Source organism: Carcharhinus amblyrhynchos, chromosome 12 (assembly GCF_965287045.1).
Source record: "Carcharhinus amblyrhynchos chromosome 12, sCarAmb.v2.hapA, whole genome shotgun sequence".
NCBI classification, from domain to species: domain Eukaryota; kingdom Metazoa; phylum Chordata; class Chondrichthyes; order Carcharhiniformes; family Carcharhinidae; genus Carcharhinus; species Carcharhinus amblyrhynchos.
In genome coordinates, this window is record NC_137335.1 from 83,718,753 (window position 1) to 83,745,391 (window position 26,639).

At 47.4% G+C, this 26,639-nt stretch overlaps 1 long non-coding RNA gene across 2 annotated transcripts in view; it reads right to left on the reverse strand.

Moving 5' to 3' along the window:
* Positions 1–26,639, reverse strand: part of LOC145350653 (uncharacterized) — a 205,565-nt gene that overhangs the window by 162,850 nt on the left and 16,076 nt on the right. The window contains exon 1 of one of the 2 annotated variants that reach the window (XR_013888239.1): positions 25,144–25,510. The exons of the other annotated variant lie outside the window; for it this stretch is intronic. This is a non-coding gene — a long non-coding RNA (uncharacterized LOC145350653). Of the gene's footprint in view, positions 1–25,143; positions 25,511–26,639 lie in introns of those variants that run through there. 2 annotated transcript variants of the gene reach the window in all.

A 26,639-nucleotide genomic window follows, 5' to 3' on the forward strand; every position in this document is an offset into this window, starting at 1 on the left:
GACAAGAAGGCAGGTTGCAACCTGAATGGCTGTAAACTGGGAGAAGGGAGGGTGCAGCGGGACCTGGGTAAGCATGCAGGTGGAGCGGGTGGAAAAGAAGGCGAATGGTATGTTGGCCTTCACAGCCAGAGGTTTCGAGTACAGGAGCAGGGATGTGTTGTTGCAATTAGACAGAGCCTTGGTAAGGCCACACCCTGAGTATTGTGGACAGTTTTGGTCTCCTTTGTTGTTCTCGAGGGAGTGCGGCAAAGGTTTACCCAGCTGATCTCGGGGATGGTGGGACTGACGTATGAGGAGAGATTAGGATTATTTTCGCTGGAGTTCAGACCAATCGAAGGATTCGAGGTAGCTGATTTAGACATTTCTTCATCCAGAGAGCGATGAGCCTGTGGAATTCATTACTCCAGGAAGTAGTTGATGCCAAAACGTTGAATGCATTCAAGAAGCGGCTGGATATAGCATTTGGGGTGAATGGGATCAAAGGTTATGGGGAGAAAGCAGGATTAGGCTATTGAGTTGGGTGATCAGCCATAATCGTAATGAATGGCGTACCAAGCTTGAAGGGCCGAATGGCCTCCTCCTGCTCCTATGTTTCTGCAGTTCTATGTAATCTATTTAATTTCACCTCTTGGCAAAAAGAACGAACAACAACAACAACTTGGATTTGTACCAAAACTTTAACAAAGGAAAACATTATAAGGTACAGCCTGGGAAGCAACGCCAAAAGGATCTAACATTCAGTCAGATCATGGGGAGTGAGAGCAGGTGACCTGAAGTAGATTTTCGGGTGTGTCGAAAGGAAGAGCTGGTGTTAGAGAGGCAGAGAGGATGAGGGAAGAAATTCCGGGACTGGGGGACCCAGGAAGCGAAAGGCAGAGCCACCAATGGTGGAGAGATTAAAATCAGGAAGAGGCCGGATGGAAGGAGCACAGAGATCTCGGAGGGCTGCAGGGCTGGAGGTGGTTACACAGTGGTGGGGGGTTGCGGTGGGGGATGGGGGGGTGGGGAGGGGGCGTTGCCGGGGGGGGTTGGGGGAGGGTGGTGCAAGGCTGTGGAGGGAATTAAAGACGTGGACGAAGATTTGAAAATGGAGTGGTTGCTCGGCCGGGAGGTCAGAGTGGGTCAGCAAGCGCAGGGGTCATGGGTCAGCAGTGTCCAGTTAGGATGCAGATGAGCTTTGGATGGGCCCAAAATGTTACAGCAATCAAGCTTCGAGACGCTGGGCGTTGAGGGGAGGTGTGGGGAGGGCAGAGGTGGTGGGGGAGGTGCAGGGGGAGAGTGGTTGGAGGAGGTTTGGGAGATGGGCGGTTAGCTGCTGGGGTGCGGGGAAGGTTTCGGGGATGGACAGCTAGTTGTGGGGGCATGGGGAAGGTTTTTGGAGATGGACAGTTAGTTGTGGGAATGTGGGGAAGGTTTTGGGGTTGGACAGTTAGTTGTGGGTGTAGGGAAAGTTTTGGGGATGGACAGTTAGTTGTGGGCGTAGGGAAAGTTTTGGGGATGGACAGTTAGTTGTGGGTGTAGGGAAAGTTTTGGGGATGGACAGTTAGTTGTGGGGGCATGGGGAAGGTTTTGGGGATGAACAGTTAGTTGTGGGTGTGGGGAAAGTTTTGGGGTTGGACAGTTAGTTGTGGGTGTGGGGAAAGTTTTGGTGTTGGACAGTTAGTTGTGGGTGTGGGGAAAGTTTTGGGGATGGACAGTTAGTTGTGGGGGCATGGGGAAGGTTCTGGGGATGGATGGTTAGTTGTGGAGGATGGAGAAGGTGTGGCGATGGACGGTTAGTTGTGGGGGTGGGGGTAGGGGTAGCATTTGGACAGGCTGGAAGGCGAGGAGAGTTTGTTACATACACTCAGCTGTTGTAGTCTGGAATGCCACTGTCTAAAGTGTGTTGGAAGCAGATCCAATCGAGAACGGGATAAAATCTTGAAAAGGATAAAATTTGCACAGCTAGTGGAAAAAAATCAGGGATAATTGGAGAGTTCTTCCTGCAGCTGGCATGGGCACAATTGGCAGAGTGGCAAAGTCTGCGCCCTATAATTCTGCAATAAACATCATCCCAGATCAGGAAGACAAATAAGTGACCAGTTTACAAAGTTCATCCATTGTTCCTCTGTAAACTTGGAGAGCCTGTGATTAATGAGAGGGGATTAGTTGCCTCACTGCTTTCACATTGGCCTCCACACTTCACAGCCGCAGGGTAGCAGCAGCGAGGCGAACAGGAGTGTGCCAAATGGGAAACTGTTGACCCATCCCTACAGCCAATCATTCTACCTCCAGTTAGTGTGAACACCATTCTAAACTTTATACACATATCGCTTTGGTCAGTGGCCAACTCTCTCACCCTTGAAGCTCCAAGCCTCACGCAAGGTTTTCAGCACTTACTGTGAGGCCACACATTATCACCGGCTGAATAATCCAGAGGCCCAGGCTAATGTCCTTGGTACGCCGGTTCAAAACCCACCATTGCAGTTGGCGGAATTCAAATTCAATCAACAAAATTTGTAGCAGTGATGGTAACTATTGTCGATTCTTGCATTCTAGTTAATTCTGGTTCACTAATGGCCTTTAGGGAAGGAAATCTGCCCCCTGAGTGACACGGTGGCACATTGGTCAGCACTGCGGCCTCCCAGCACCAGGGACCCAGGTTCGATTGCTGGCTTGCGTCACAGGCTGTGTGGAATTTGCACCTTCTTCCCGTGTCTGTGTGGGTTTTTTCCCACAGTCCAAAGATGGACAGGTTAGGTGGATTGGCCGTGATAAATTAACTCTTTAGTGTCAGGGGGACTAGCTAGGGTACATGTATGGGGATAGGGTCTGTGTGGGATTGTGGTTGGTGCAGATCCGATGGGTCAAATGGCCTCCTTCTGCACCGTATGATTCTATACTGTCCTTACCCAGTCTGGTCTAAGTGTGACTCTAGAGCCACAGCAAAGTGGTTGTCTCTTAACTGCCCTCTGAAATGATAAGAACATAAGAAATAGGAGCAGGAGTAGGCCATCTAGCCCTTCGAGCCTGCCCCGCCATTCAATAAGATCATGGCTGATCTGAAGTGGATCAGTTCCACTTTCCCACTTTCTCCCCATAACCCTTAATTCCCCTGTCTATCAGAAACCTATCTACCCGTGACTTAAATATATTCAACGAGGTAGCCTCCACCACTTCAACGGGCACAGAATTCCAGAGATTCACCACCCTTTGAGCGAAGAAGTTCCTCCTCAACTCCGATCTAAACCGCACCCCCTCCGCCCCTTATTTTGAGGCTGTGCCCTCTAGTTCTGTTTTCCTTTCTAAGCAGGAAGAATCTCTCTACCTCTACCCTATCTAGCCCCTTCATTATCTTGTAAGTCTCTATAAGATCTCCCCTCAGCCTTCTAAACTGTAACGAGTACAGGCCCAGTTTATTCAATCTCTCCTCATAAGCAAGACACTCAGTTCAAGGGGCAATTAGGGATGGAGAAAGATGCAGTGTCTTGCTACCAACACCCACGTCCTATGAAAGATGAAATTTTTAAAAAGCAGTTGAAAGAGGTACAACTGTGATGTCAGGACATTGAACTGGGATTCTGCTTTCTCCTTCAAGGGAATGTTATCAAACCGCATGAGACTGGAAGATTTAAAGGTCTTTATTTATCCAATCCCACCTCATAATTACTTGCCTCTTCAACTCAAAACATGAACAACTCTCACGGATAATCCAGCAGGCTGCCGTAACTTTCTCTGAGAAAGCATTCAGCTGAAGCCAGACATGTGTAAATAAAGCCTCTCCTCTCTCAAATTGTGAAGGAACTACAGGAAACAGGTCTCACAAAAACACAACAGTTAGGAGCAAGAGTCCTTCACAGCCATTCCTGTCTGGGGGACCCTGTTTTTCAAACGGTGGTGTCTAGTTCTAATCTCCCCCAGAAGGGGAAACACCACTGGCCTTCACCCTGTCAAGACCTCTCAGGATCTTACAATGAGTTCATCTCTCCCCATTCAGCCCAGATCCAGGTTGTCACAGTACAAGCTATTCAATCAATACCTGAAGACATTAAATCAGTCTCACTTGAATGGTTGATCATGGGCGGCACGGTGGTTAGAACTGCTGCCTCATAGCACCAGGGACCCGGGTTCGATTCCCGGCTTGGGTCACCGTCTGTGTGGTATTTGCGCATTCTCCTCGTGTCTGCATGGGTTTCCTCCGGGTACTCCGGTTTCCTCCCACAATCCAAAAGACATGCGGGTTAGGGTGCATTAGCCATGCTAAATTCTCCCTCAGTGTACCCAAACAGGCGCCGGAATGTGGCAGCTAGGGAATTTTCACAGTAACTTCATTGCAGTGTTAATGTAAGCCTTACTTGTGACACTAAGAAATAAACTTAAGTTGTGACACTAAAAAATAAACTTAAGCGCACCAGTCGCACATTGCAGTCAGCAGTTTCTCCTGAGGCCCATCTTCAGATGTGTCACCTGGGCCTGTGGTAACTCTATCTTTTACCTTTACCATGAGACACAGTAGAAGGTTCTTTCTAAGTAAAGAACTCTCCATCGGCCTGTACCTTGCTGGATCTAGGAGTCCTCAACACTAACATTAAACACTCCAATCACCATTACTGATAACTTGCTGCTAAAAGTAAGCTCCTCTTACCACAAGAATAAGCAAATGTTCTCTTCCTCCTGGAAATTGAGTGCCTGACATCTTTAGATTACACGTGGACATCAATGCAATGAAATCTGTAGTCAAGAGAAAAGTCTACATCTCTTCTGTACCAGTCAATGTGAGTTGATTTGATTTATTATTGTCACGTGTATTAACATACAATGAAAAGTATTGTTTCTTGTGCGCTATACAGACAAAGCAAACTGTTCATAGAGAAGGAGACGGGAAAGTGCAGAATGTAGTGTTACAGTCATAGCTAGGGTGTAGAGAAAGATCAACTTAATGCGAGGTAAGACCATTCAAAAGCCTGACAGCAGCAGGGAAGAAGCAGTTCTTGAGTTGGTTGGTATGTGACCTCAGACTTTTGTATCTTCCTCCTGATGAAGAAGGTGGAAGAGAGAATGCCCGGTGTGCGTGGGGTCCTTAATTATGCTAGTTACTTTGCCGAGAGACAGCAGGAAGCGTAAACAGAGTCAATGCATGGGAGGCTGGTTTGTATGATGGATTGGACTACATTCACGACCCTTTGTAGTTCCTTGTGGTCTTGGGCAGAGCAGAGCCATAGCAAAATGCATTACAACTTGGACCACAGGTACCAATGTTTCAGCGAGTGTAAATATTCTTCACGAGGGGGGCTTTTTTTAGGTATGGTGTGAGAGCTAAGTTAATGATATAATGAAATCTGTGCAATTTCAAATTCAACAACCGTAGAAGTAGCACCAAGGCTTCAAACCACAAACACCTCTAATTTCTCAGAAGACTAAGGAAATTTGGCATGTCAGCTACGACTCTCGTCAACATTTACAGATGCACCATAGCAAGCATTCTTTCCAGATGTATCACAGCTTGGTACGGGCTCCAGCTCTGCCCAAGACTGCAAGGAACTATACGGGGTTGTGAATGAACCAGCCTCCCATCCATTGACTCTGTTTACACTTCCTGCTGCCTCGGCAAAGCAGCCAACATAATTAAGGACCCCACGCACCCCGGACATTCTACCTTCTTCCTTCAGGAAAACTATACAAAAGGCTGAGGTCACATTCCAACCATCTCAAGAACAGCTTCTGCTATCAGGCTTTTGAATGGACTTACCTCGCATTAAGTTGATCTTTCTCTACACCCTAGCTATGACTGTAATACTACATTCTGCACTCTCTCATTTCCTTCTCTATGAACAGTGTGCTTTGTCTGCTTAACGCCCAAGAAACAATACTTTCCACTGTATGTTAATACATGTGACAATAATAAATCAAATCAAAAATCAAATCATAAATATCTCAGTTGGTCTCTCAGAGCGGCTCGCACAGAGTCAGTAAGAACTTAATAAAGTCACCAGAACAGTCCTTTTATCCGCACATACAGAAGCCACGTACACCACCAACTCTCTATAATGGGTAGTCATTGGTTGAGAGAGGCAGGTTTGCCAAGGGAACTTCCTAACCCTTTCCAGAGTGACGTGGCATTCCAAACAATGCGGCACTCCCACAGTGTGGCATTGGAGTGTCAGCCCTGGCTGAGTGCTCAAACAATAAGAAACCACAACCTAGTGACTCAGAGGCAGGAGTGCTACCAACTGAAACAGGTTGATGTAAAGAGTCACATTGGTCAGCGAATAGAGCCATTGGTGAGTCAGATAGACACTGGCCCTCATTCAAAGCATTTACAGAACCACATCAGCACACAGAATCACCGAGGTAAATAGCACAGGCGTATTGAAGGGGAAGCCAGAGAAACACAATGACCTTCTCACCCACCCGTGGGAATCGTAATGGGAAGGGGCCAGGACATGCAAAGATCAGTTGACCTCGAGCGGGATTTCCTAATTTTGGGGCGAACGCAGCTGGAAAATCCCAGCCAAGAGGGAGATAGCCTTAAAGGAATAGCCTTCAAGGGTTAGTCAGAGCATCAACACCGGCACTGACCAGTTCCGGAGAAAAGTCACATTACAGTGGAAATCTTAACTCTGTTTCTCTCCACACGGATGCTGCCAGACTGTTTGAGTTTTTCCAGCACACCCTGCCTTATTTTCGATTCAATAAGCCAAGTTGGCATGGTGGGACCTGTTGACGGTCTTGGCTGTAGCCACCGAGCAGGGAAAGTCAAATGTTATCCAAGAATCGTGATTGAGTAACAAAGATATTCTGGGGATATATGGTGGGCGAGGCAGGGCAGGGCTAGAGAAATGAATGGGAGGCAGCATCAAACAGTACAGCTGACACTCAGAAGAAAAACAGCAGCATGGTAAATAACTCTCGAGAGGCATAAACATGGGTGCAAAAATCACACTTGGAATCCCTACAGTGCAGAGGAGACCATCAGGTCTACACCGACCACAAACCCACCCAGGTCCTATCCCCTTAATACCTCTTTACCCTGGCTAGTCCCCCTGACACTGAGAGTCAATGTAGTGTAGCCAATTAACCAGCACGTATTTGGATTGTGGGAGAAAGCCAGAGCACCTCGAGAAATGCATGCATTACAGAAAGAACATACAAACTCCACGCAGGCAGTGACCTGAGGCCGGAATTGGACCCGGGTTCCTGGCGCTGTGAGGCAGCAGTGCTAACCACTGCGCCACCCTGTAGTGCTAACCACTGTGCCACCTTGCACATGAGTGCAGAAAGCCAGTAATCCCAGGGTGGTGTGACAAATAAAGACAAATACATTCACTAGTCTCTGAAGAGCTCGATACACCATTCCTGGGAAACAGATTGCACTCAGAATTAGACACTTACACTTGTAAATATTCTGTGTAACATGTTGCAAATCCTCCCACTCCAAACTGATACCTTCATAGAAAATTGACCCATTTTCTTTATTCTTCCATGGGTGTCACTGACATTTGCTACTCCACCCTAATTGCCTTTGAACAGTCCATCTCCCCTGGCCATTTCTGAGGGCAATTAAGATTCAAACACATTGCTGTGGCTCTGGAGTCACATGTAGGCCAGGCCAGGTAAGGAGGGTAGATTTCCTTCCCTCAAGAACATTAGTGAACCAGATAATGTTGTTATAACAATCAACGGTAGTTGTCATGGTCACTGTTATTGAGACGAGCTTTCAATCCCAGATTTATTCACGTAATATTAAATTCCACCAGCTGCCATGTGAGATTTGAACCCATGTCCCCCAGGCTTGTGGATTACTAGTAGCCTAGTGACATTAACACTACACCACCATCTCCCCCAGGGTACTGTCATTACAAAGAACATTAAGAACATAAGATCATTAGAAATAGGGAAGGAGTAGGCCATTTGGCCCTTTGAGCCTGCTCTACCATTCAATATGGCTGTGTGATGTGATAATCTGGTGTGGTTGAGCTTTGCTTCCCTGTCTGTTCCCCATAACCCAACTCCCTCAGGTCAGAAATCTGTCCAGTTCAACTCAAATGTATTCAATTAGCCAGCTCGCACTGCTGTCTAAGGGGGAGCTCTCCCCCTGTCACAGCCACACCCACACATCCCCTCCCACACCCGCGCACACACTTCCCCTTTCACGCCATCCACACCCACACAGAGACACACTCTCCTCCACGCCACCCACACACAAATTCCCCCTCCCATAACATCCACATGCACACCATCGCACACATGCACGCTCTCCCTCCAACACATACACTCCACCTGCCATCCAGATACACCCCACACCCGTACCTGCACACACTCACCTCCTACTCTCACACCATCCACACAAACTCCTCCCACTCTACCCACACCCATACTCATCCACACACACACACACACAATCCACCATTCACAAAAAAACCCCACTCGCACATGCACACACACACATACACTCAAACATGCGCGCGCGCACACACACCCACACACACACATACACACACACCCACACACAAATGTGCACACACACACACACACACACAAACACACCCACACACAAACATGTACACACAAACACCCACACACAAGAACACCCACGTGCAAACATGCACACTCACACCCACAGACCCACACAAAAACATGCACACACACATAATCACACCTATACAACACACACACATACACACACACACCCACACACAAATATGCACACACACACACCTGCACACAAACGCACCCACACACAAACATGTTCACACAAACACACACACACACACACACACACACACACACACACACACACACACACACACACACACACACACACACACACACACACACACACACACACAAATCTGGCTCTTGGTAAACCTGTTCTTTCATTAGCCCAAATTTGGGCAAAGATGTCCTTTCCTTTCCTCACTCAACATCAAACAAACACTGCTTCTGGGCTCTTGGATTTTTTTAAGCTCTCAGGCTAAGTGTCAGGTGTGTGCAAAACCCACAGAACACAGAGGCAATCATGAATCCCCTGACTATAACAGTTTGTCCGCCGGTTACAAGAATAGGATTTTCACTCAATCTCTCAATGGCTGTGTGCGTACCAGCCTCTGGGCAGTGTGGACACTAAATGCCAACAGCAGTGACGTAAAGAATAATCACCCAATGAAGCTAAACCACGTAAAAAAAAAGCCACACGCTTTAAGCCCTATTTTTAAATTCATCAAGGTTTAAAACGTTTGGCAGAAGGACCTGAGGCAGCATGAAGTGTTTTTCTCAAGCAGCCAGTTGCTGTGATCTGGAATGCATTGCCAGCAAGGATGGAGGAAGGATGTTCAATCTTCACTTTCCAAAGGGAATTGGATAAATATTTGAAGAGAAAGATTTGCTGGGCTAGTGGAAACAGCACTGCAGTGGGACGAATTAAATAGCTCTTTCAGAGGGCTGGCAAAGACAATGGGCTGAGTGGTCTTCTCCTGCACTGTATCTATTTGTGTAGGAGTTCAGAGATAATTCTTAAATTTAGATACAACTCAGGAGACTGGAATGACGGCAAAATGGCACAGTGGTTAGCACTGCTGCCTCACAGCGCCAGAGACCCAGGTTTGATTCCCGACAGCACGGTGGTGCAGTGGTTAGCATTGCTGCCTCACAGCGCCAGAGACCCGGGTTCAATCCCAGGCTTGGGAGTTTACATGTTCTCTCCATGTCTGCGTGGGTTTCCTCCCATAGTCTGAAAGACGTGCTGGTTAGGTGCATTAGCCATGCTAAATTCTCCCTAGTGTACCCAAATAGGTGCTGGAGTACCGCGACTAAGGGATTTTCACAGGTAACTTCAATGCAGTGTTAATGTAAGCCTACTTGCCAATGCTAAGAAATAAACTTTAAACTTAAAGAGAGCCTTCAGTTGCAGTGAGCGCACTTGTGGGCTGCAGTGGTCAGAACTGGACAGTCCTGTCATTAGTTGTGGTCTACCAAGGTGCTACAAAACACCACATGCCCTCGTTCCATCGCTATTCATACATTGGATAATTTTCTGAATCGAGGACATTTCATCCATTTCCATTTGGTTTGACTGGGTGCGACGTGACTGGGCACCAGAGAAAACACACCACCCTCCAGCTGTTGATTTTCTGTCAGCTGGTTTTAAAATTGGATGGACAGGTCTGTCCTCGATTGAAAGGTTTGTAGATTGTGACGTCAGTGGCGATGATCTGGCCATTTAGTAAAAAAAAGCAAAAGCCATCGGCAGGACGAATTGAACCCTCAGCAACGTTCCCCGGTCACGGTACTACACAGTGACTTTCAGAACAGCGCAACTGATGCCAATAAAGACTTGCATTTACTTGTTTCCTATCCATTCATGAGATGTAGGCATCGCTGGTTGGACCAGCATTTATTGCCCATCGCTAATTGAGAAGGTGGTGGTTGAACTGCCTTCCTGAACCGCTGCAGTCCCAAGTAGTGTAGGTACACCCGCAGTGCTGTTAGGGAGGGAGCTCCAGGATTTCGACCTAGTGACGGTGAAGGGATGGCCCCTATATTTCCGATCGGGATTACCACTCCAGGGAGTCCCATGGCTTTGCAGCCAATGAAGTACCTTTAAAATATAAGCACTTAGGGCAGGATTTTCCTGTCCTGTCTGCCCTGGGAATCGTAGCGGGCGGGTCACGATCTGTGGAGGGTCATCCTGACTCAAAACATTGGCTCTATTCTTCCTCCACAGATGCTTTCAGACCTGTTGAGATTTTGCAACATTTTCTGTTTTTGTTTCAGATTCCAGCATCCATGATATTTTGCCTTTATCGCGAAAACTGATTGTTTGTGGGATCCTACTGTGCACAAATTGGCTGGTGCGTTTCCTACATTCCAGTAGTAACTATGCTTCAAAAAGTACTTCATTGGCTGTCAAGCACTTTGGGATATCCGGCCATTGTGAAAGTTGCTACATTAATGGAATTGTTTCCTTCCTGGATCTGTAAGGATTCGTGTTGATCACAGCCTTAGATGGTCCAGGCAGGGTGAACCTATAGCTATACTGTCTCTTTCACAATCACACTCAACCCAACTTTCTCAGAAGACTAAGGAAATTTGGCATGGCAGCTACGACTCTCGTCAACTTCCACAGATTCACAATAGAAAGCATTCTTTCTGGTTGTATCACAGCTTGGTACGGGCTCCTGCTCTGTCCAAGACCTCAAGAAACTATAAAAGGTTGTGAATGAAATCCAGTCCATCCCATCCTCCCATCCATTGACTCTGTCTACACTTCCCACTGTCTCCAGAAAAGCAGCCAGCATAATTAAGGACTCCACGCACCCCGGTTATTCTCTCTTCCACTATCTTCCATCGGGAAAAAGATATAAAAGTCTGAGGCCATGTGCCAACCGACTCAAGAACAGCTTCTTCCCTGCTGCCGTCAGACTTTTGAATGGACCTACCTTGCATTAAGTTGATCTTTCTCTACACCCCTTGTTATGACTGTAACACTACATTCTGCACTCTCTCCTTTCCTTTTCTATGAATGGTATGCTTTGTCTGTATAGCGCACAAGAAACAATACTTTTCACTGTATGTTAATACACGTGACAATAACAAATCAAATCAAATCATTCAACATGGTTACACTGCTGTTGGTATAACTACAGGTTTGGGGAAACAACTGCACTTGTCATCACACAATTGTGAGTCATGTAACATCAATGCTTTTTATTTTGAAAATATCTCTGAACAGGAGGATAGAATGACACAGCGTTTGTAGAACGATGCAGCAGAGGCAGTGGCCATTCAGCTCATTGTAACCATGCCCTCCCAGCGAGTTATCAAAATTCATCATGACTGATGAAAAAACTAGCAAGCACACTCGGGTTTTTTATAGCAGAAAGCCAATGGAGCAGTGAGTGCTGTGATATTTGACCGATAGTTCATGGAAGGTCACTTGTGAACTGTATAGTTCTCACACATCCATGACTTTAATCTCACCAACATTATTGGCCCTGCCTCCAGGGCTCTGAGCTCTTCCCGAACCTCCCAGCCTCTCCTGCTTTACGACATTCCATAAAACCCTTCCCTCCTTGCCCAAGCTTTTTGTTGACCTGTTCCAATATCTCCTCAAGGGCCCTCGGCCAAATTTCATTCAGGTATCACTGCTGGGAGGTGCCTTGTGATTTTTTTTATTCAACCGAGACACCAGTCAATTTCTCCCCATCCTGGTGGTTGAGATATGGCTTGAACACAGCCCTCCCTGGTTAATCACAAGTTTAGACAACACCAGGATTAAGTCCAACTGACTTATTTGATAGTAAACTCGCAAACATTTGAGGTTTGCCCCTTACTGTGTACAGACTTCTTACTGTGTTTATCCCAGTCCCACGCCATAATCCACATCATAATCACAAGTTTATAAGAGTTGGTAAGGTGCTGCTCCACACGTTAACCTTGGAATGGTGGTGGTTGGGTCAGAGAGACAGCACAGTACAGAAAGCACACCATTCATCATTCAGCGAATGTGGAACTGCTGCACTCCATCAGACACTGCAGCATTCAGACATAAGTGCACTTTCTGAAACTACTTCTGGTTTCGAATACATTTCTCTACGTTATCAACAATCAAGTTTCCCTAACGCTATTGTCTAGAAGTGTTTCAGAATCGTCAAGTAAGCCAGCTCACTCACCCGAATGTTGCAACTGCAACGCATTGCTGTGGTATTAACCTCTGTCAACTGTTCAAAGTGTAACGGGGGGGGGGGGGGCGGGCAAATCTTATGAGGGGTCATTCTACACTGCTTTGTTGGCCAATATTATGGGCGGCACCGTGGGACAGCGGTTAGCACTACTGCCTCACGGCACCAGGGACCCGGGTTCAATTCCTGGCTTCGGTCACTGCCTGGGTGCAGTCTGCACGTTCCACCTGTGTCTGCATGGGTTTCCTCCGGGTACTCCCACAGTCCGAAAGACATGCTGGTTAGGGTGCACTAGCCATGCTAAAGTTTCCCTCAGACTCGGGGACTATCACAGTAACTTCATTGCAGTGTTAATGTAAGCCCGTTTGTGACACTAATGACTACACTTTAACTTTAGCTGTTGCACCAACTACTTATAAAAAATAGAATGCTCAGGCTGTGGGTAAGGCTGTATTTACTGCCCACCCTTAGTTGGTTTGAGAAGATGGTAGTATAACTAGTGGTTCACTAAGGCTAATTTTGAGGGAAGCTACGAATTAGCGACCTTGAGTTACATCTTTTTACAAAGAGGATGGTGGGTACCTGGAAATCGCTGCCGGAGGGGGGGATAGTGGATGCGGGTACGATAGTGACTTTTAAGGACATCTTGACACATGAATAGGACAGGAATAGAGGGATACGGTCCCCAGAAGGGCAGGGGGTTTTAGTTCAGTCGGGCAGCATGGTCAGTCCAGGCTTGGAGGGCTGAAGGCCCTGTTCTGTTGCTGGAATTTTCTTTGTCCTTTAATCTTGCTGGAGTCAGAGCAGGTAAGAGTAGAAAGTTCGCTCCCCGAACGGGGACAATAGTTCTTTATTTCAACCCAACAGTTTTGTCATCACTTATCTGGAATGGCCGTACTGAGATCTGTGCCTGCATGTCAAACGCAGTAAACATTTACTCCAGACGCGGCTGAGAGGGTAAAGCCCATAGGCCAGAGTAGGCACCAAAAAAACACAAATTGGTACAAATTAAACGTAAGAGCAAGTTTGCACTTGCCAAAAGCTGCAGTACCTAGAAAAGTCACGAGGACACACTCTCAAACAGGGGTGGCGCATGCGGAGAATGGTAAATGTGGGATAAGCTCACAATGCCAGGAAGCAGTGAGGTGGGGCATGACCTCAATGCAACACGCTTCTATCTACCAACACGCAGCGGTGGAGGGACACAAAAATGGGGTGTTCCCTTTCAAGACAAGCAGAGCTTGTTGGTTGCTTTTTGGTTTTGGGTGGGAGAGGAACTGATGAGAACAAGATCTGAGGCTTCAGGCGTCCAAACTGCTGTTGTTATAACCCTGCACAGGGTAATAACAGAAGGGTTATTTTCAGTTGGTGCATTAAGATTCCTCCAGAGCTGTTTGCCAGATTACTCAGCCTGCTGTACCAGTCAGATATTGGGGAGGGAGGAATGAGGAGAAGAGAATTGCACACAAATCATATTGTGCTGGATGTAACTCGTGACCTTGGGTTCATGCTTCCGCCACCCACCCTGAGCTGCCAGAGGCAGCAACGTACCTGTAACCACTATCACATCAGACGGCGCAGAAAAACTCTCGCAGAGATGTACTCCGAGTTTCGAAGGATAATAATCTGACGCACCATTAACGGATTTTTAAAATAAAAACAAACCAGTCAACAGAGTGCAAGATTCTGGGTTCCTGATAAATGGGCCAGCTACATAAACATTGTGGCAGGGGACCGGAGACTGGATATCCTGCAGGGAGTGACTCACCTGCCTGCCACCCCAAAGACTTGTCTACAAGTGTGATGGAATCCTCTCCGCTTGCCTGGATGAGCGCGGCTCCAACAACACTCATGAAGCTCAACACCACCCAGGACAAAGCAGCCCATATGATTGTCACCCCATCCACCACCATAGAACATATAATAATCCCTCCACACCCAGTGCACAGTAGGAGCAGAGTGTGCAACACACCAAGGCTCTTTCAAGAGTATCAAAGAACAGTACAGCACAGGAATAGACCCAGCAAGACTGCTCCGATCACATGACACATTTCTAAACTATTGGCCTTTTGCCTCCACACAGTCTATCCCATTATTCCCTGGCTTTTCATCTCAAGATGTCTTTTCAACGTTGCTATTTTATCAGCTTTTACTCTGGCAGCGCATTCCATTCACTGTGTAAAAAAACGTGCCTCTCACATCTCCTTTAAATTCTCCCCCTTTTAGTCCAAGAGCTGGGAAATCATGTTGCAGCTACATAAAACCTTGGTTAGGCCGCATTTGTAGCATTGCGCGCAGTTCTGGGTCACCACACCAGCAGAGGGACACGGCAGCTGTGGAGAGAGCGCGAGGAGGGTTGACCAGGATGTTGCCCAGTCTGGGGGCGGGGGTGTTGGCTATGGCGGGAGGTTGGATAAACCAGGCTTCATTTCACTGGAAAGATGGAGGCTGAGGGGAGACCTGAAAGAGGTCTACAGAATTATGAGAGGCAGAGACAGGGTGAATAGTCAGAGGCTTTTTCCCAGGGTGGGAGTGTTACAAGGGGGCACAGGTTCAAGGGAGAAAGATTAAGAGAGATGTGCAGCGGAAATTTTTCACTCAGAGAATGGCGGGTGCCTGGAACACACTGCCAGAGGAGGCACATTAGCAACATTTAAGAGGCATCTGTATGGGTACATGGGAGGAAATAAAGAGATACAGACCAGGTAAGGGCAGAAGCTTTTTTTGTTAGTTTAGTTAGGGCACCATGATCGACAAGGCCTTGGAGGGCCAAAGGTCCTGTTCCTCGCTGGACCTTTCTTTGTTCTTTTGCCTTAAACTGATGTCCCCCCCCCCCAGTAACGGATTTTTCTACCCTGGGAAAAACACTCCGACTATATCCGTGCCTCTCATAATTTGGTAAACTTCTCTCAGGTTGTCCCTCAGCCCCTGACGTCCAGGTATCATCCTCGTACAATCTAAATACACAGCGTTTGGATGCCTGAAGAGGTTATTATGGCACAGTGAGCATTGGCACAAGATACCATTGACGATAATCGCAAACTACTCTAACAATATAAAGCCTGCAGATTGTCCCTTGGACCCTCCTCTCTGTCCATCTCTGCACTTCCAGGAAATTGTCATTGCAAAGAATCTGGGCATGGCCCAGTTTGTATTAAATCTACCTGGAGTGAGAGAAAAGGAATCCTGATATGTAGACACACTGTATCCTAGCACGGGGTGGAGTAGCAGAACTTGATGTGAACTATGCTGATTTGAGCTTGAGGCTTATACTCAAAATACAAGACCGAGGGAGCATTAGCCTGGAGGAGGTACTGAGGTTTGGATGAAATGTTAACCTGAGGTCCCAAGTGCTCATGAAGATGGATGTAAATGATCCCATGGCACTGTTTAAAGAAGGGTGTCCTGGTCAGTATCTATCCTTCAATCAACATGTTAAAATAGACAGATCATCTGGCCGTTACCACGGGGATAAACATAGGCAGGTGTTAGTCTGTCGCTAGAGCAACCAAAGCAGAAACAGGGGAACTAGGTATCACCTTGGACGGGCACTGCGACTGGGGACACTGACAATATGGGGGCTGGCAGGGAGAGGGTTGGCAAGGGTATTAGGGAAGAGGAACCACTTCGAACTGCTATGACAAAACAAGGGAGGGAGAGCGTTTTGGATTATTACTTAAGTGGTAAAAAATTGCAGCATGCTATTGTGTAGAGGGATCTGGGTGTCCTTGTGCATGATTCATAAAACATTGGTTTGCAGGTGCAGCAGGTAATTAAGAAGGCAAAATGAAATTTTGTCCTTCATTGTAAGAGGGATGGAGTGAAATTATGTTGTTTAAGGTGATGGTGAGGCCACACTTGGAGTTACTGTGCACAGTTTTAGTCTCCTTACTTGAGAAAGGATATACTGGCACTGGACGGGGTGCAGAGGAGATTCACTAGGTTGATTCCGGAGTTGAGAGGGTTGGCTTATGAGGAGAGACGGAGTCAACGGGGACTGTACTCATTGGAATTCAGAAGAATGAGGTAGTATTTTACAGAAACATATAAAATCATAAAGGGAACAGATAAGATCGAAGCAGGGAGGTTGTTTCCACTGGCAGGTGAAACCAGAACTAGGGGGAATGGCCTCAAAATAAGGGGAAGCAGGTTTAGGACTGAGCTGAGGAGGAACTTCTTCACACAAAGGGTTGTGAATCTGTGGAATTCCCTGCCCAGTGAAGCAGTTAAGGCTACCTCGTTGAATGTTTTTAAGGCAAGGATAGATGGATTTTTGAACAGTAAAGGGATTAAGGGTTATGGTGAGCGGGCGGGTAAGTGGAGCTAAGTCCATGAAAAGATCAGCCATGAATGGCGGGGCAGGCTCGAGGGGCCGGATGGCCTACTCCTGCTCCTAGTTCTTATGTTTTTATGTTAAAACACGTAAGAACATGTTTTTTTTCCCCTTTTTTTCCACTGAAATTTCAGTAAAGCATAACTTTTCTTAATTTTCTGTATCTTTCTTTTTTATTTATCCGTTCAGGGGTGTGGGTGTCGCTGACTGGGCCTGCGTTTGTTGCCCATTCCTAATTGCCCTTGTACTGCATCACTTGCTAGGCCATTTTAGAGTCACCCCTATTGCTGTGGATCTGGAGTCATAAGTAGGCCAGATCAGGTAAGGATGGCAGATTTCCTTCCCTGAGGGACGTTAATGAACCAGATGGGCTTCTGAAAGGGTGAGCTCCTTCCAGATAGAGAATACTGTCAGGCCACAGAATACCAGCACTCAGCACTAGCTCTGAGCCACGTACAATACCTGCCCTCCCTGAACATTTACAAGGACAGATGCTGCAAAACACCAGTTGAGGAGGAGCCATGACTATGGTTGTGGGCAGGCCAATGCCACACTTGCTTCTCCACACTGCCAACACATAGAAGAAATGCCTTAAAGTAAAGTTGAGGAGGCCAGCTCTTGGCAAGCTCCCCATCGAATCAGAGAATCATAGTTACAGCACAGAAGGAGGCCATTCAGCCCCGCGTCTCTGCGCCAGCTCTCTACGAGAGCTATTCACCCAGTGTTGCACCACAGCTTTGCCCTCGTAGCCCGGCAACATCTTTTGCTTTCACGGAAATCAGGGGTGGGCAATAAATGCCCACAAACCCTTCCAAGATGAACCACCTCACGCTTTTCAACCTTAAACACCGCTTTCTTTCCGTTCCAGCAACCTGCGTCCTTCTGAGATTTAATACCATCCTCGCAATGTTTCCAAACTTTGTGTCATCCGCAGATTTGATCGGACAATGGCAGGTTAACGCTCCCTCATCCTGTTCAGCGACAACAGGTTCACATAAGATGGAGATTTCCGCCTTAAGTCGTTCCCCTCTACATTCCCTCTCCAGTGCACAGCACTACACATACAGAGAAGGATTGCCTTAAAACCCATCCACAGCACTCTAGGTATTTAGCAGGCATTTGATTTGAGTTATTATTGTCACGTGTTAACATACAGTGTAAAGTACTGTTTCTTGCGCGCTATATAGACAAAGCGTACCATTCATAGAGAACGAAAGGAGAGAGTGCAGAATGTAGTGTTACAGTCATAGCTAGGGGTGTAGAGAAAGATCAACTTAATGCGAGGTAGGTCCATTCAAAAGTCTGGTGGCAGCAGGGAAGAAGCTGTTCCTGAGTCGGTTGGTACGTGGCCTCAGACTTTTTTATCTTTTTCCCGATGGAAGAAGGTGGAAGAGGGAATGTCCGGGGGGTCCTTAATTATGCTGACTGCCTTGCCAAGGCAGCAGGAAGTGTAGACAGAGTCAATGGATGGGAAGTGGAGCTGGTGATGGATCGGGGTACATTCACGACGTTTTGTAGTTTCTTGTGGTCTTGGGCAGAACAGGAGCTGTGATACATCTGGAAAGAATACTTTCTATGGTACTTCTGTAAAAGTTAGTGAGAGTTGCAGCCGACATGGCAAATTTGTGATGCAGTCTCTCCCTCCCCTCACTCTGGAAGGTTTTGGATTCTAGACTAACAACGCATCACTCGAGAGGAATCTGGATTCTGCAAACAGAAAGCAGACGAGACCATCCTCTGTAAATGCTACAACTGGACTTGTTCTACACAACCAGTCACCGCTATTTAATGTTAAAGGTTAATTAACCGCTGTTTGCCTGGTGTGTCAAAAAAAAACAGTAAACAGTTTCCAAGTTAGACAGAGCACTGCCCTCAGTATGAAGACTGTGCTTTGCCTTTTATAGCCCTTGCACAGGAATCTGGATGGGGAATGTTAACAGGGTATTCATCTGTAGGGGAATCCATCTGTATACACACACATATAGACAGCGACACTGTGTCACTGAGGAAACACGGTGTTTGCATTTAATAATCCCTTTAAAAATGGAACTAGACTGGACTGGAGTGGGTGGGAGACTTGGCAGCCGAGAGGAGAAAAGTCAGCCTGGGCTTCTGCTCCTAATAACTGCGACTGGATTGTTCGCCTTCTCTGAGGGTTCTGGACCTGACGAGTGAGAGTCATAGCCAACACATCTCTGAGAGTGAGAGTAACTGCCCTTGACATCAAAGGAGCATTTGTCCAAGTATGGCATCAAGAAGCCCTGGAAAATCTTGGGTCAATGGGAATTAGGGGATAACCCTCCATTGATTGGAGTCGCACCCAGCACAAAGGAAGATGGTTCGGGCGTGAATTATCTCAGCCTCAGGATAGTCCTGCAGGAGTTCCTCAGCGGAGTGTCTGAGGCCCGACCATTTCCAGCTGCTTCGTCAATGACCTTCCCAGAAGTGGGGATGTTCACCGATGATTGCACAATGTTCAGTATCATTCGTGACTCTTCAGATACTGAAGCAGTCCATGTCCAAATGCAGCAAGACTTGTCCAGTATCCAAGCCTGGGCTGGCAAGTAGCAAGTAACATCCGCGCTAAACAAGTGTCAGGCAATGAGTATCTCCAACCTGGCAAAATCTAACCATCGCCCCCCTGACATTAATAGTATTACCATCACTGAATGCCCCACCATCCACATCCTGGGGATACAACTGACCAAAAACTGAACTGAACCAGCCACATGAATACTGTGACTCCAAGAGCAGGTCAAAGGTGAGGATTCCTGCGGCGAGTAACTCACCTCCTGACTCCCCAAAGCCTATCCACCATCTACAAGGCACGAGTCAGGGGTGTGATGGAATACTCCCCACTTGCCTGGATGGGTGCAGCTCCAACAACACTCAAGAAGCTCAACACCATCCAGGACAAAGTAGCTTAATTGGCTCCCCATCCGCCACCATCAACATTTTCTTCCTTCATCACTGACTCAGCATATACAATCCACAAGTTTCATTCAGCAACTCAACAAGGCTCCTTCGAAGCCAACTTCCAAACCTGCAGCCCTTACTATCTAGAAGGGTAAAAGCAACAGATGCATGAGGCTGGAGCAGCTAAAGTTTTGGTCGAGGAATCCACCTAGGGTAAGAATGGCTGCCCTGTTGTCAGTTAATGGCCAATGGAGGCTTGGAGATAGCTGTGTCTGAGGGACGGGAGGTCTGGCCTTGGAGGACTGCATTGGCTGGTGGGCATCTCTGTGGTCCCAACAGGCCAGGAGTTGGCAATGACTGTTGCCGGGAGTTTTCAATCAGCGCTGGAGACAGAGAGCAAAATAATTGGGGGAGGGAGGTGGATTTCATTAATGTCAGAGGCCGGACAAGGTGGGGTGTGACAGAGTGAGGGATGGTGTTTGAAAGGCCTGGTGGGACGGGAAAGGGGAAGTGTGTTCTTGACCCACAAAGGAAGAGCCCCGACCTTGCCCAGCAGCTGCGCACACAGCTAAAGCTTCCAGGCTTCCTCCGTGGCCTGGAGGTCCCCTCCCACAGGGAGAATAGCGGTGGATGTAGAATGAGGTCCAGAAGTGGCCATCAATTAGACATTTAAAAGCCCGAGACTGGACAGGCCTCCTGACGCCTCCTCCTAGAATTGAATACAGGTCATGGGGAGCAGCCGGCGAGGACAGCTCCTGGATATTACAAGGCCCCACCCTCATTCAAACCTATCAGGAGTGTGATTAAAGACTCTCCACCTGCCTGGAGTACAGCTCCATCAACAAGAAGAATTGTGAGACCATCCAGGAGAAAGCAGCCGTCTCGACTGGCATCCCATCCACCACCACCAACAGTCACGCCCTTCACCTCTTACGTACAGTCGCAGCCGTGTGTACCATCCACAAGGTGCATTACAGCAAGATTCCCTGACACCGACTCCAAATTCCTCCCATCTGCTGACAACACCCATCACTTCCTCACCGTCCCTGCCTTTAACCCCTGCATTGCCAGATCATCGACAGGCTGCATCATCATCTGAGTAACGTTGCCTATTGCTGAGGGCATTGCAGGGGGTAGTAATTATAGGACGGAGGTAGGTTCTTTACTCAGAGGGTAGTAAGGGCGTGGAATGCCCTGCCCGCAGCAGTTGTGGACTCGCCAACTTAAAGGGCGTTCAAATGGTCAGTGGATAGGCATATGGATAACATTGGAATAGTTTAGGTTAGAGGGTCATTAGATTCGTTCCACTGGTTGGCGCAACATCGAGGGCCGAAGGGCCTGTACTGCGCTGTAATGTTCTATGTTCTATGTAACTGGGTTGGATGATCAACTATGATCTTATTGAATGACGGAGTTGCTTCAAAGTGTCGCATGACTCACACCAGATCTAATTTCTTGTATCCAACATCAAGTGCTGGATGAGAAATATTCACCAATTAGGCATGGTGACGCTCAGAACTAACTGCCTTTGTCCCTTGTTGCACTCTCCATTCCCGAACCATTGGATTCTCTCCCTCTCTCCAGCCACTGCCTGAGGATGAAGCAGACGTTTGCAACCCTGGTGTCCTCCTTGATGCTGAGTGAGTTTCCGTCCTCTCCATATTCAAGACAGCCCAACTTCCACTCCTGTGACATCTTCTGACTCTGCACCTGTCTCAGCCCATCTGCTGCTGAAATCCATATCCGTGTGTCTGCTACCTCCAGCTTGGGCTGTTCCTGTCAGCCTCCCGTCTCCCACCCTCCACTAATCTGAGCCCCTGCTATAGTCTGCTGCTGATGTCTCACTACATTAAAAACATGATCTAAATCAATGTTATTGTTTCTAATGATGCAACACACACATAAACACACACACACACACTCACATACACTCAAAAACATTCACAAACTCACACACATTCGCACACACTCATACACACAAAAACATTCACAAACTCACACACATTCACACACACTCATACACACATAAACATTCACAAACTCACACACACACATACACGCTCACACACTCGCACATTCACACACTCACTCATACACATTCACACACTCACACTCATACACATTCACACACACACTCACACACAGGCACAGAAACACACACTCAGACACAGGCACAGAACACACACACACAAACTCACACACACACATACACATTCACACACTCGCACATTCACACGCTCACACACATTCACACACACACTCATACACATTCACACACTCACACACACACGCACAGAAACACACACTCAGACACATGCACAGAACACACACACACAAACTCACACACACTCATACACATTCACACACTCACACACACACGCACAGAAACACACACTCAGACACATGCACAGAACACACACACACAAACACACACACACACATACACATTCACACACTCGCACATTCACACGCTCACACACATTCACACACACACTCATACACATTCACACACTCACACACACACGCACAGAAACACACACTCAGACACAGGCACAGAACACACACACACAAACACACACACACAGACTACAGAAACATGCACACAAGACATACGCTCAGACAGACACACACGCGCGTACACACACACACGCACACACACACACATAGACTACAGAAACATACACATAAGACATACACTCAGACAGAGACACACACACACACACACATACACACACACACACACACATACACAAACACATTAGATCCTCATCTCATAATTCTCACATTTAAAATTCTTAACCTTTTCTTCAAATCCCTCGATCACCTCTATAGAACCAGAGAATAATACACTGCACAAGGAAGCTATTCAGCCCATCGAATCCACACTGACCACAATCCCACCCACGCCCTCTCCCAATAACCCCATGCATTTTCCCTAGCTAATCTCCCTGACACAAGGATCAGTTTCGCATGGCCATTCCACCTAACACGCACATCTTTGCACTGCGGGAGGAAACAGGAGTACCCGGAGGGAACCTACGCAGACACGGGGAGAATGTGCAAACTCCATACAGTCGCTGGAATTGAACTCTGTGAGGCAGCAGTGCTAACCACTCTGCCACCATGCCGTCCCATCCTCATCATACCTCACCCCGTAATCGCCACCAGCTCAACAGCAACCCCAATCCTGCGTTCCTCCAATCCTGGTCCTTCACACTCCATTCCTTCAGTTAAGCTCTGGAATTCCACCTCTCTCCTTCACGTCCCTCTCTCCTTCTCCTGCTCTCCCTTTGTCTATCCCCTCCTTTAAGGCAATGCCTTAAAATCTACCTTAGTGACCAAACTTTTGGCCAACAAGCTTAATTTTGTTTTCAGTGACTGTGTGTCACATTTTGTTTGATGGCATCCTTGTGACCTGGACAGTTGAGACATGATGTAAATAGAAGGTTCAGATACCTATGGATGTGATCGCAGATACATACGTGTTTCTGCATGAGTACATTCATTTTGATACATATAAATGTTGTATGTGGAGGTGTCTTTGTGCTCGAAACATAAGAACATAAACATAAGAACATAAGAAATAGGAGCAGGAGTAGGCCATCTAGCCCTTCGAGCCTGCCCTGCCATTCAATAAGATCATGGCTGATCTGAAGTGGATCAGTTCCACTTTCCCGCTTTCTCCCCATAACCCTTAATTCCCTTGTCTGTCAAAAACCTATCTACCCGTGACTTAAATATATGCAGTGAGGTAGCCTCCACCACTTCAACGGGCAGAGAATTCCAGAGATTCACCACCCTTTGAGTGAAGAAGTTCCTCCTCAACTCTGATCTAAACTGACCCCCCCCTTATCTTGAGGCTGTGCCCTCTAGTCCTGCTGTCCTTTCTAAGCGGAAAGAATCTCTCTACCTCTACCCTATCCATCCCTTTCATTATCTTATACGTCTCTATAAGATCCCCCCTCATCCTTCTGCACTCCAGCGAGTACAGACCCAGTCTATTTAGTCTCTCTTCACAGCCCAACCCATAGTCCAAACAATATATATTCACACATAAACACAGGCAAATCGTACATGTGATACATATACAGACATGGTTATTGAACATCCCCAGTGTTCGCCATCCAGACACACTCTCGAAGAATGTCCAGCTGAGGGAGGGTCTGTCAGTGCTGTGACATGACCCCAGGATGAGTCAGCACCTTCAGGAGTGCCTGGGGCTGGGGCGGGCAACAGCAGGCATGGGAGTTTGGTCAAAGAGGATTGGGGAGGTTTCAATTTTCTGCACCAGCCCCCTTGTCAAACCCGCAGGAGTTAGAAGTCCCTCTTACATCGAAAACTGCCAAAGCACTGCTGCAAGCACAGCTCACAGGAGGGAAAAAAAAAACAGCTTCTCTCTGCACCAAGCTCCTCACTGCCAGAGGACAGTTGTTTGTGTGGGTTCTGGCACACTAATAAAATAAAAGATGCAGAAATGTAAGGCCCTCCTAAACACTCCCTGCTGCAAAGCTACCCTGGTTTGCAATCAGACTGGCTCCAGAACCCCTCACCCAGACTGGTGGAATGACAGGAGCCAAACCCTGATACAAGGTTAAACCATCTGTGTGTACGTAGAGCAGACAACCGAGAAGGGAGAGGAGGGAAGTTTCCACACACGTTTACCGGGGTCAGTGGGTGGGTGGTGGTGGGGGTGCGGTTAAACACCAGCGACAAAATTCTGCCCTCAGATATTGGAACTTGCTGACAACCCACCTCTCTGCCTTTAATTACAGCTCTCCTCACTGCACCGGCTCCTTAGCAACCCCGTGGCCACTGTAATCCACCATCGCCTTTTAAAATTACCTGTCTCCCTAAAACAGAAGGCAGGGGGGGTGTGGAATGCAGGGGGTGGTGGGGGTACAGGAAGAGGGGGGGGTGGTTAAAGGAAAGTCAACCAATTAAACTGATGGCTGCTCAGTTTGCGTGTGAGGACTGACCAGGACGTTATACATCATTGCTTATATTTTTTTGGGGGGGGCATGGGGGGGGGGGGGGGGAAAAAAAGACAATTAGTATTTAAACTCCAGAGGATTCCCTTCAACTCCAGGGTGGGTAACCTTCTAAACATTGGAAAATGCAACTATAGATGAGCAATCCAACAGGAAGGCCTGGTGGTAGCAATGACAGGGTAAGCTGAACAGATCCATAACACACACACACACATAACACACACATAACACACATGCCTTTGCCCACCTGTCACAGTGTATTCCACGCATAATGTAACTGATGGATTCTCCCTAGGGTGACTGGGCACCTTCCATCCTGGTTCTTTCAGGAGACTATGAATGCACGTACTCCGTCAAGTGTAGTCATTGCGACATAGAAACTGTATTCCCCCTCTGTCACTCCTTACAGAAGATCGGTATATTCTTACATCATCGACTTGGGAAGTACCATCTGCCCTTCCATTGGTTCCGTCTCGGAAGCAGGCACGTCAATCAGGATGCTAGACCAGTGTTGGTAGAGTGCAGAGTGCAGACATGAAAGGCTCTGGCTCTCAGCTGGCTCCCGACAGAAAGAGGTGGTGTGTGTTTTTTTTTCTCTCTCTCTCTCAGAGCAGGAAGAGGGGAGGCCATGAGAGCGTTTCCTGTTGTACAGCTCAGATAACTAAGGACGTCACCGCCTTCCAACTCCCTCAGGGTGTCAGCAGATACAGGGCAAAGTTCAGACCTTTCCACCAAACTGGAAGGGGCAGACGGCGAGAGAATGACTGCGAGAACGAGGGAGAGAGATGGGGAAGACAGAAAGAGAGAGGGAGAGAAAGAGAGAATGACAGAGGGGGAGAGACAGTGAAAAAGAGAGAGATATAGGGAGCAATAGGAGGGAGGCAGAAAGAGAGAGAGAGTGTGTGAAAGAGAGAATGACAGAGGGAGAGAGACTTGGAGACAGTGAGAAAGAGAGATATAGCGAGCAATAGGAGAGAGGCAGAGAGAGAGAGAGTGAAAGAGAGAATGACAGAGGGAGAGAGACTTGGAGACAGTGAGAAAGAGAGATATAGGGAGCAATAGGAGAGAGGCAGAGAGAGAGAGAGAGTGAAAGAGAGAATGACAGAGGGAGAGAGACTTAGAGACAGTGAGAAAGAGAGATATAGGGAGCAATAGGAGGGAGGCAGAGAGAGAGAGAGAGTGAAAGAGAGAATGACAGAGGGAGAGAGACTTAGAGACAGTGAGAAAGAGAGATATAGGGAGCAATAGGAGGGAGGCAGAGAGAGAGAGAGTGAAAGAGAGAATGACAGAGGGAGAGAGACATAGTGACAGTGAAAAAGATAAAGATATATAGGAAGCAATAGGAGGGAGGCAGCAAGGGACAGATGGACTTAAAGATGAGGTGGCAAGAAGGGAAAGGGAGAGAGAGTGAAAGAAGAAAGTGAGAATGTAAAAGAGAGAGATAGAGGGGTGATTAGGCAAGAGGGGAGAGAGAGAGAGAGAACAGCTGTGGGAGAGACACCATCAAAGACAGCCCTTATCAGCTACACTTCATGTTAGTAAACACAGATATCAGTCCAGCGACTCCAGGACAGGGCATCGCTATAACCAGTCAGGATTTTTTATTAAGTGGTATTTTCCCAGTTGTGATTTGGAATTTTGTTCTGATTTTCTGTCTGAAATCACCGCCAATTAGGAGTGTGACAGCAGAAATCAAAATGCAAAAACAAATACAAGGGGGAATTGGAGAAAGAGTTTTCAAAC